Here is a 9,680-nt window from a genome sequence, read left to right as displayed (position 1 = left end):
AATTCCCTTGTATCAGATGGATCAAAGAATGTGGGTAGGTGATGTTGTGCGCTTGCACTTCAGGACGTGTAATGCTAGTGAAATATTGTGGTACAGAGCCACTTGAATAGTCCTCAAGGGTAGTCCTTTGATCATGCTCCTCTGCCATGGTAACAACTTCAGAATGTTGATTATCAGATTCCCTTGATGATGGTGAATAAGGTGATAACGAATCAGAAAAATGAGTCTCCTCCTCAAGAATGGACGCAACTGTTCTGTCTTGCAATAGTTTCCTTCTCCTCTCAGCCCTGTTCCTTCTTAGTGTAGCTTCTATTTCTAAGTCCAAAGGAACTAAAGTGCCTATAGGAGATCTATGCATAAACAGTACTAACAGAGTAGTGGTTATCCAGTTCAATTAGAGAGAATAAATATAACTTAAAGAACAAATATTCACAGAAACAATCAAAGAATACCAAATAAAGAATAGACACCTAAAAACGAACTAACTTCCCAAATAAAAAGAAGTTCCCCGGCAACGGCGCCAAAAACTTGTTCAGCTTCCGGCAAGTGTACCGGATCGCACAAGTAGTATAAAACGGTAAGAACCGAGTATCGAACTCTCGGGGAACTTGTGTTATTTGGCAAGCTATTTCGATAAATAGGCGTCTGGTATGAAAATATAAATGTGGTTATGAACATGTATTTAAACTATCTAGGCAAAAAGAAAGAAAATCACGCAAGAGAAATACTGTGTAAAAACAAGTAGAGAATGTGTTGGTCTTCCTATAGGTTCCTGATGCTAAAAAGGATTTTCTCTATTTAACAATGCTCATGCGTTCCTGTGTTGTCTCTTGGACTGCTAGACCCCGATTCATCATGATAGCCTAGCCTAGCCCTGATCAAGCCTCGTCCGCAGATTCCTCTTGTAAGACTAAACTCAACCAAGACCGCATTAAGACACACATACACAACTAAGTTCTTGTACCCCGATCCCTCGTGATAGCACAACAACTTAGTCTCGTACTATCAAGGACTTTAGAATCAGACCAGTTCCCACTGTTGAATGACCCTAACAAAGCATGCATCTACATGATCAAGGTAAAAGCACACTGGAATGAAAAGCAGATAGCACAGAGAACACACAAAACATCATTACATAGATAGAAATATATTTACATCTGGTACCTACAGGGAAGATCCAACAGAGGATTTAGCTTTCCATAGTCCAAAAACCTCCTTTACAACAAAGAGAAGAACAAGATGAAAGACTGCTAAAACACAAGTAGTGAGGATGTCTCCTTCACCTCTAGGCTCTCACAATCACTCACAAACTCATCTCAAGCTCTCAGAACGGCTTCCGCTTCGAACTCGCTTCTCTGCAGATCTTCAGACAGAAAAATCTCTCATAACTCTCTGGAACTTGGACCTTTCTCTCTCTAGAACCTTCGTGCATGCAGAGCTTCTCAAGAAAAGTGCCAAACTCCCCTTGCAAATCTGATTTCAGGCTTAAATAGGTGGCCTTGTTCGTGCTCGTGCGCTTAGCGCATATTTGTATCGCTTAGCGTGCATAAGTGGATTTTGGCTTAACGCGCTTGTTTGGCTAAGCAGATGAGCTGAAGCGGTGCACTTGATTACCTGGACCGATGCGCTTAGCGAACTTGACAACTCATCTTCTTCTGGATGCTTCCTCGCGCTTAGCCACTGAAGGTTGCGCTTAGCAAATTCTCGCTAAGCCAGCAGCTTGGCTTAGCGAAAGAGTGAAAAACAGCATTTTGCCAAAGTTGCCTATTTAACCTGAAATTGAGAGAAATTGATTATTAAACACACAAAACAAAAGTATAAGTTATCTATTACATATATTTAACAAAAAGTACTTATAGTATTACAAAACAACCATAAATTGGGAAAGTTTGATACAATATACACAGGTTTTATACACAAAAGTTAGTCGTATTCTTCGACTAACAGTGCCTGACCTCATAATCACCCCACAAATCCAATTTCATAAGGAACAAATCGAGCCCAAAGCAAAACATCATCTCGGGTAGCAAACACCTACAATGCAATCCACACAAGTTTAGTCTTCAAGGGACATTCATTTAATTACTTTAATAACAATAAATAATATTAATACCTGAGAAATATTGAACGCATCAGATCAATCAACATGTTCTTCATTCACACCAATTTCGTCTTCATTTTGTTCATTCATATCAACTTCTTCAGACTTTATACTATCATACATCCATTGATCTTTGTCCATCTTAACAAGACATTCAAAAATTTCAATCATAAACAAACGACCCTTAACCGCACCATACATATACTATCACACAAAACCCTAGGTAATTTTTTATTGCATATAAGATTATAAAACATTAAAATTGATAACCCTATATATTAAAAATCAATAACATCAACCTTTTCTTCTTAAAATTGATAACCATATAATAGATAAAAAATTATAACCTAACCATATGTACTAAAATAAATTACAATATTTAACTTAATTATAATTCATGAAATTATAACCAGCAAAAACAATCAATTTTAGACCACAACAACTCAAATAAATTATACATAAATTATAAGTGTAAATTATTTTACAATTAATACCATTTCCAAAATATAAAAACAAATACTAACAAATTAATTATCAAACTGCACTTATTTAAAAATATTTAAAATAATAATACTAATTACATTTCAAATAAACAAATAATTTTTTACACATTAATTTTTATAGCAATCATATTAATATATTTATAATTTAATAAAAAATTTTAAAAAATATTTCTTTTAATTAAAAATAATATTATAAATTCGTATAACTTAATCCGAGTTATACGAATTACTTAATCCATATAACTCATACGGATTGACAATTCGTAAGTTATATAAAACTTATGAATGGATGAATCCGTAAGTTTTACATAACTTAAGGATTCTTTAATCTGTATGTTACTCAAAAACTAAAAAATAGAAAACAAATAACGCTGACGTATCTCCCTTAACAACCAATCCAACCATCGCCGACATACCTCCGTAACACTGTCACCTCGACTGAAGTGGCACAATGCACCTCTCACAACAACAAGAAAAAACCAAGAAAACGAACGAATGAATGTGTTACCATAAAAAATAAACTTAAAAGGACGAAGAAAGCACGTAGGGGTATTTTTGGAATACCCATTTGTTGCTGGGTGCACAAGCAATATGGCTGGTGCACCTAGCAACACCCCAATATGCTATACTGTAGTTTACAAAAGCAAAGGTGAAAGGAAAGATATTGAGCTGGCAGAGGAGGAAAAGCCATGGATTGGTGCTGATTGTTCTAGTGCAACCTCTAATAAATCTGAGATTTATAAGGAGGAAGCAGGGAATGCAGCACAGAAGCATAAAGCAAAGATGGTGGAGAGTGTCAATGCTGATGCAGAAGCCTTTGGTGATCAGTGGAAAGTTCAGATTGCTCTATGCATTCTAAAGTTGGAGCACTAGAACATATGAAGAAAAGAGATACAGGCCATCAAAGTGTGTCATTGGAGAATAAGACAGGAGATTCAACTGTGCTGAAGATAGGAGATTCGGCTAAAGTTGTGATAAAAGAAGACATGAAGGGAGGAGAGCATAAATATGGGTTTAACAACAATAAACGTGAAAAGCCAGAGAAGGTAAAGGTGGTGGATGATGAAACTGGCGACAAACATGAGTTGTATGAAGTCCTAAGGATGCCATCTAGAACAAAAAATTGATGCCTCAAGTTTTTTACTTAGGGCAGGAGGGGTATTATAAACATCGTTTTCTACATCTACCAGACACCAAATCCAATGCATGTTAAAAATAGTCAATACTTTGACTATCCCAGCCTATTAGAATATAGATTAAAGACAAATTGGGAAACTTGCAAGATACAAATATGACTAAATTTTTCATATTTGATTATAAGACTGATGAATTATGCCTGATTTGACTCCCTCTTCAGTAAACCATCCATAAATAACAAGACAAAGTTATAAATAAATTTTGCAATAGGTTAAGATATAATTATAAACAATCAGAAAAAGTGTAGTTGTCACATACTTGCTTTCGTGAGCTCTCTCTCTCCAGAAAATTACATTAGACGATGTTAATTAATTCTCCTTCATCAAGATCATTACGATTAGCATGAACGTCGTCAGCTTCTTCTTCTCCGACAACATCAGGAGTGATTTGTGCGATCAAAGGACTAACATAGGTGTCCATGTATGAATCATCATCTTCTACATTAACATCAATTGTTTTGCCTTAGAGAACCACGCACCACCTTTCATCACAAGGGTCTTGCACGTAAAATACTTGTCTAGCTTGTTCTACCATGATGAAAGGGTCATTGTGGTAACCAAGTTTCTTTAGGTCTACCAGCGTAAATCCTATATCATCGGTGCGCACACTGATGTTGCTGTCAACCCATTTACATTTGAAAACACATACAGTAAATTTGACATAGTTAAGCTCCCAAATTTCATCAATGAACCCAAAGTAAGGGATGGAAGCTACACAGGGATTGGCGTCATTCACACTTGCGAAGTGTTGAGATTCAGCCCTTGGGGTGACCCCGCTGTTCTGCATTGTACTTTTGTCATCTTGTGCTTTTGGGTAAAATGAATACTTGTTTATGTCGTATCCTTGCTAGGTTATAACATTTCTTTTAGGCCCATCTGCTAGCTTTCTTAATGTTTCTGAAGCATTTTCATCTGCAAAGATTGTATCTTTAAACCAATCACAGAAAGTCTTGTTATGCTTTTTCAACACCCAATTCTTTGACATTTTTGGATTATTTTGTTCGACTAAAGCTTCATGCTTAAGTATGTATGGCAAAACTTCATTATTGTTGTTCAAGACATACAAGTGAGCTTGTAGCAAATGTTCTACACTTGGAGTGATCACTGCAGTCCTCTTGAACCCTTACCACCCACTCTGTCATCATGCTGAGACTTAGGAAGGCCAACAGGTTTAGCCTTCTCAATGTATTCTGAACAAAATTCAATGGCTTCTTCTGCAATGTACCTCTCAACAATAAATGCTTCTGGACGATAAAGATTCTTTGTATACCCTTTTAAGATCTTCATGTATCGCTCAACCGGGTACATCCACTGTAGATAAACAGGACCACAACATTTGATTTCTCTAACTAGATGCACAATCAAGTGAATCATGATGTCAAAGAAAGCAGGGGGGAAATACATCTCCAACTGGCACAGTATAATTGCGGCCTCATTTTCCAACTCATCAAAATTGACAGGATCAATGACTTTGCTACATATAGCATGGAAGAGAAAGCACAGGCGAGTTATGGCTAACCTGACTTTGTTTGGCAAGATGTCTCGTATAGCCACAGCTAACAATTGTTGCATGAGCACGTGACAATCGTTAGACTTTAACCCTACAAGCTTAAGCTCCATCAACTGCATAAAGCTCTTAATATTTGAAGAGTATCCTTGTGGAACCTTCACCCGATGAAGACACTGACAAAAACTTATACTACTAGAATGGCCAAAATACAAGGCTAAAACCCTATACTACTAGAATGGCCAAAATACCAGGCCCAAACAAAGGAAAAACCTATTCTAATATTTACAAAGATAAGCGGGCTCATACTTAGCCCATGGGCTCGAAATCTATCCTAAGGCTCATGAGAACCCTAGGGCCTTCCCTTGGATCTCTAGCCCAATCTACTTGGAGTCTTCTATCCAATGCCCTTGTGGGGTAGGATTGCATCATTCCCTCCACCTTGGAAAGGATTTGACCTCAAATCCCGAGGTTCTTCATACTCTAGGCTCTTTCCCTCGACACCTATAAAAAAAAACATATGTATTAGTGGTGTTTGGTATGTTGAAGTAAAGTAAGGTTTGAAAACCCATTTCCTGTGCATCTTCCCATGAAGGAACATGGTTCCTCACCAACTCAATGAGTGGTGCTACAAGTATAGAAAAATATGGGACAAACCTTTTGTAAAAGTTTGTTAAGTCATGGAAGCCCCAAATTTTTCTTATACTTGGTGGAGTGGGCCACTCAGGAATGACCTTTATTCTCTTACGGTTCATGGAAACCCCTTGATCACTATTTGACAAATTAAGAAAAGTAACGCAATAAAACATACATTTTCCTGTATTTTCATATTGATTATTCCTACCAAAAAGTATGACAAACCTAAGGTGTCCCATATGAGTACCTAAGTTTGTATTGAAACTAAAAATAAGAACAAACCTACCTAATGGGTCCCTATGTACACACACCATGAAGATGTTAGGTGTACGAGTGATTTTACAAAAGATAGTTGCACCACTCAAAACATTCATCATACAACCTATTTTAGGGACTTGGTGCCTAATAATACCTATTTTGGGCACCAACAAAGCACAAGGATTTAAGCTCTTGCGAACCAAACCCTCATCCAACAACTTCTTTACTTGAGGAATAAACTCAAGCCCAGGAGGTGTGGCAATGCTAGCAAGTGCCTTTTTACAAAAGAGAAAATGTGGAGGTTGTGTAAAAGGGAAAGTTTCTTTAATGTTTGTCTTTATTGTAAAATGAGTTTCCTTCTTAGCTAAACTCTTAGAGGAGACACTTACCTCCTTACACTTCTCTTTAACCACTAATGGTTGTCCTTCTTCTTGGGGGTAGATTTCTTCACTAGATTCTTCCCCTTTTGCTTTTTCACTTTCACTATAGGAAGGTGAAGTAGTAGCCTCATCTTGGCTACTATAAATGTCTTGGCCCCTCATAATCATGGTTTTTGTGGTGGGGCATTGAGAATTAATGTGTCCTCTTCCAAGACATTTAAAGCACTTTATAGAGCTAGTTTTCTCTTGCATACTAGCCTTAGGGGCTTGCTTTTCTATTGTCTTCCCCTTATCATCTTTGGGCTTAGAAGGTGTCACCCCTAAGATGTCTTGACCTTGGTCTTTCTTTGGATAAGAGTGAGAGCCATAAGATTTTGAAGTAGACTTCTTTTTAAGTTGTTGCTCTACCCTTATTTCCCAATCTAAGTTAGCCTCTACAGTGTCCTTCCCATGGAAGTATGAGAGTTTAATGTTAGCCTCTCGAGGCTTTCTTTCCTTTTCTCTTCTATGGGAGTGAGGTCTAAGATGTGACCTATGCCTTCCTTCGTAATAGTCATGAAGTTCTTCACTTAGGCTCTTGCAAGAGTTATGACTACTATAGGAGGCATGTTTTTCTCTTTTCATTTCTTTCATTATTTTTCTTCTTTCTTCCTCTCTTATTTTCTTTCTTTCATCTTGACTTATTTTTTCTACTCTTTTTTTTCCTTTTTCTTTTCTCTCTTGTTTTTCTTTCCATAACTTGAGGGAACTCAACTCATCTAAGATTCTAGATAAAGGGTCTTTATGACTAGTACCCTCGCCATTAACACTAGATGAATGATGACTCATGTTGGTTTCTAGGTTGTGGTTCTTTCTTGTTGGAGGTTTGAAAACAAAAGGTAAAAGAAACTATGGTTGAAACTAGCCAAAATAAACACTAAAAGAGGTGTGAAAGATAAGGTAAAAAACTAATTGGTAAAAGGAAAGCTATCTAGGCGGTTTGACAATGGAAGGTAAAGGAAATAAGCTATGAAAGTAAGCAAGAAATGTAAACTAGGAGAATCCTAAGAGTGTTTGGATGACCACATTCAAGGTTCCCAACAAAACACTCATTATCCTAAGGAAAAATTGCCAAAAATTATTACACAAATGGAAGTTTGGTAACCTATTGGAGGCTCCCAACACACTTCCAATGAAAGGCCTTTTTGTTACAAAACTTGAAAGCAATGAAGGTAAGTAAATTGCCAATTACAAAATTACAAAACGGTCCTCAATTTTGGTGGTTGTTCTCTCTTTGGTGATTCACTCAATTTGGAGTGCTTCTTAGTCCAATAGCTCTTAAGGTGGTTGGCACCTTGCTTCTTGACTCAAATTCTTCAAGGAATGACACTAATCCTCCTTTCTAATTCCCCTATATGGCAACTCACAAACAAGGAAACAAAGAGACAAGCAATAACCAAAGACCAAAAAAAAAAAATTAAATGAAAGCTAAACCAATGGAGTTTTAACAAGACAATTTTTCAAGGATTATTCAACAATTAAAGCAATGAAAAGGACATAGAAGCAAGTTAGGACTCAAAGAGAAACTTAGAATGACTCTAGAGTAGAGTAAAAAAAAACTATAAAAAAAAAGACTCAACAAACCTCTAGCTTTGACACTTGTTTTCACAGTAATTTTCAATTGAAATTTCGGAACTAAGATTGGTATAACATATGAACTAATTATAGAATAAATTTTGAGCCAAAACAACAAGCACACTTCCCTTTCACTTTTTTTTCCTGGATACTGATTTTTCTGCCAACTTGTGTGATTTTTATTATTTTTTCCTTTTATCCAAATCACTTGGTTCTTTTTTTATAAATTTTTTCCAGATGTCTAGAAAATTAAGTAAAAATTTCAGCTAAAAATTCAAAGTAACCAATTCTCAGTAATTTTTACAACTTTGTATGTCCAAGCTGCCAGCACCAGCGATTTTTTTTAAGCATGGTATATTGATTGCATTGGGCTTACTTTCAACCTTCCTATGTATGTTGAACTCACTAGGATTGTTTACCACAGTTTTATAATTTCAATATTCACTTAGGATCAACATTTCAGCCAGCAATTAAATCACCAAAACTCAAATTCATAATAGACACAATCATAAGGAAACCTAAAAGTTCAAGAAAAGGTTCACAATCAAAGACTCTCTAAGAATTTTGCATGAACATCTTAAGGACTAATTAACATGAAAGATTTAACTCAAATCAAATAATAGGCTAAGAGAATTTCATACACTCATGAACAAATGAGTTAGACAAAGAAACAAGAAAAATAAAATTCAGCACAACAAAAGAAATCTTATGTGACAAGTTTCATGACTAGACATGACTTCTATGACAAAACTACAATAGGTGAACAAGTCACTCTAGATTTTTGAGGTTTTCTTCTACTTTAATATTTTTGTAAGAATTTTATGATTTAGGTTTCAGCCACAAAAAATAACAAGACAAAACTCAAAGGAACCTAAACTCAACACAATTCATGGTTCAAGAACAAGAACAAGAAATTTGAACCATAGAAAATCAAATCTAGCTTCTATAGCAAGTTTAATCGGTGGAAACTCTAAAGAATCATGTTAAAAACATTTAGCACAAGACATGTGAGGAGATAAATGGAGAAAAAAATGAAGAAACAACAATGGAAGAAAAGGTAAAGCAAAAAATTAATGGAGGTTTAAGGAGCACCTACTTGAAGCTCTTGTGCTCTTATTAGGATTGCATCAAATACAATTTCTAACATCAAGATCAGACCAGTACGGAAGATCAAAGAAAATGGACCTCTTCTTCCATATGCAACTCTTAATTTTATCCTTCTTTTGGTTCTTTCTCCGCATTGCACGCATTTCAAACGTCTCCCTGCGAAACACATCAAACACTACAACCCCCTCATCCCACAACTTTCTCAGATCTTCAACCAACAGACTTAGATAAACATCAATTTCATTTCCTAGCTGTCTTGGGCCCGATATCATCATAGACAACATCATGTATTTTCGCTTCATGCACAACCAAGGAGGCAAATTGTAAATTACTAGCAGAACTGGCCATGAACTGTGTTGCGTGCTTAAGGTGCCATAT

Source organism: Glycine max, chromosome 3 (assembly GCF_000004515.6).
Source record: "Glycine max cultivar Williams 82 chromosome 3, Glycine_max_v4.0, whole genome shotgun sequence".
Lineage (NCBI taxonomy): Eukaryota > Viridiplantae > Streptophyta > Magnoliopsida > Fabales > Fabaceae > Glycine > Glycine max.
This window is presented reverse-complemented; position numbering follows the sequence as displayed.